Source organism: Penaeus monodon, chromosome 22 (assembly GCF_015228065.2).
Source record: "Penaeus monodon isolate SGIC_2016 chromosome 22, NSTDA_Pmon_1, whole genome shotgun sequence".
NCBI lineage: Eukaryota > Metazoa > Arthropoda > Malacostraca > Decapoda > Penaeidae > Penaeus > Penaeus monodon.
Window position 1 is genome coordinate 9,635,406 of NC_051407.1, and position 2,653 is coordinate 9,638,058.

The 2,653-nt window shown below is 39.0% G+C and overlaps 1 protein-coding gene across 1 annotated transcript in view; it reads left to right on the forward strand.

Moving 5' to 3' along the window:
* The window catches only part of LOC119586923 (insulin receptor-related protein-like), a gene marked incomplete in the record, with an annotated part of 99,749 nt that overhangs the window by 14,502 nt on the left and 82,594 nt on the right, over positions 1-2,653 (forward strand).

The window sequence follows — 2,653 nt, forward strand, 5'->3', positions numbered from 1 at the left end:
GTAGGCGTCTGCAGGATGAGTCTGCCAGGTAAAGACAAATTAAAAAGGTAAGCCAAGACGAAGAGGAATCCTAACAAGAAATCCTTAGCAAGCATGAGGTCTCAACAGATCCTTATCTTGCGCTGAAGGACTGTAGGATGCACTCCATCGAGAAAGCAGAAGGGAATTGAGTGTTTATAATTATTATTATTCCGGTCAAAATCAAGCTATAATGATCGTTATATAGTCGAGTGATTTCAGGTTAAAACAGGTTGTTACGATCGTTAAATAGTAGGGCAATATCAGGTCAAAACAGCTTGTTAAGAGAAGATTTTGATGTAGTTTTGGATTAAAACGACCTGTAAGGATCATTACATAATTGCAAAGCGTCATGCAAGAAGTTTATTACGAAACGAGTTTAAAATATAAATTTATTTTAAAGCTACTCACATGTCACTGCTCCTAGTGATCGTTAAATATGTGAATAGTTTTAATTCAAATAATTATCGTACAAAATAATTGTAAAATATAATATACATTTATGATCAGCTGCAGTAACAGTAAACAGCCTGCAGTAATCGTTATATAGTTTTCTTTTTATAGCACAAAACAGCTTGTATATAAATTATTTTGAAATATTTACTTTAAGGTTAATTAAAAGTAATTATATGACATGTTCTTTGGAGTGTGCCACGTTCCTTCTTTATTCTTGTCAACAGCGGGATCGTAGGGACAGACGTGTATTGTAATATGTTCATAAATATTTTATAAATTAGGTTTGGCAAGAAGTATATTTGCTGACGAGGTCAAACAGTGATTGCGAAAATTGTCATCTTATCTTTCGCAATATTATGTAAAACTTACATAACCTTATTTGTTCATTTATGCTTTATGAACTCGAAATCTAAGCTTCGTTCCAATTTTAAAATAGTATGAATGCGAAAGCTATTCCTGTATTCCTTATTCATTGTGGGCGTCGCTAACGTAGAAATAGGTCAAATGATATTCGCTGATATATATATATATATTAAAACTCAATGTGTTGTACTAGATACACAGTTATCATTTATCACAATATGTTCATCGGAATGTCTATGCTGGGAAAGTTCAACAGTGAAATTCAAATAACAGCCACAGCAAAGGATTGGATCAGACGATGATATCACGGTGTCTTCCTGAAGAAAGCGATTCGTTGAAGCCTCAGTGAGCCGTTGTAGAGAATCCGCAGGACGGCTCAGCAAAGCCCGAAGGATGGAACCTTCCCTGCGAAGGACATCAGCGTGGTTGAAAACGTACCGAGGAGGATCGACGCCGCACCGGCGTAGAGCGGCGAGGAATCCTGGCAGATCCGCATGCGGAAAGGAGAACGACTGACGGTACATGACTTGCAGCACTAAGTACGCTGGTGATAAGGAACGTCAGCCAGGTTTATGACGGAGTGCGCCCCTCGCAAGTCTGCGGCGAGAAGGGGAGAAGCAGCTGCCAGGACCTCGTGATGGCACAGCAGGGCGCCGCTCCTGCACACCAGGGTGACATCGAGGAACCTTCCGTGCGTCCTGGCAGACCACATGTCGACCACGGCAACATCGTCCCCTCCGTAGACGCATATTTGACTCATGATGCTAATTGTTCTAAAGTTAAACTGATGCTAAATGCAAATGTTTTCTTTAAATATGTTTAGGTCAGATCAACACCGGACTAAAACAGGCCAAGGTGAGGTCGATAAACGCGTAAGCAATTGTGGTCTTTAATTTTATTGCTTGTTTTATGAGGTAACCAAACTAATTTTATTTTGAACTGTCTGGAAATACTTAACAGTTTTCATATCGGCTTTATTACAAAGTATTTTTATGAATACGTAAGGACTGTTTCTACAGTATATGATTATATCATATAACGTCTATGATGTGTACCTCGCTGAACACTCTGTATATACGCTTCCTAAAAGGAAAATACAAATTATGATTAATCATATGATCTCAGCTACATGTACTGAAACATTATACGTATCCCCAACTGAATCATGGATAAACATACCTACATAAATCTGAATCATTTTACCATCCTTATTCTATAATGCCATACGGTCGCTAGTGATGAGACGTGACATTAACAAATATAGGAAGAGGGAGTCCGCTTTTAAAATTCTGTATCAGGTCATTCACTCATTCACTGCCAGACCCACTTCGCTGTGAGTCTCAACTACAATATATTATCATGTTGATATCAATGTCCTCGTTCTTCATTCTTCAGGGTATGTTGTTGTTCATATGACCTGTTTGTGGGATGTTCTGGAGGTTGTGTTCTTAGGTTGATCTGTACTGTTATATTTCGTTGTTGGGCGTTATCCAGTTATGCAACGCAAGAATCAACGTGAATGGCGTTTCTGTATAATTATTTTGTTTTATTTCATTGTACACGGCAAGAGCGTTATCGATTATCAACGCGAGCCACATATGGCAAGACTTCCTGAACACAGAATCTCATTACCTCGATGGTTTTTAATGAGATTCTTAAAACCATTTTTCGGTCTCTCTTTCGGCCCCAAGCCTCGCTCCCCGCAGACCGCCTTAGCGTGGGAAAACAAGAGAGAGTCATCAGTCATTTGAGCCAAACTAATGAATCATTCTCTTTGATGTTGTTTCCTTATTTCCTAAGAGCCCAGACCGGAAAG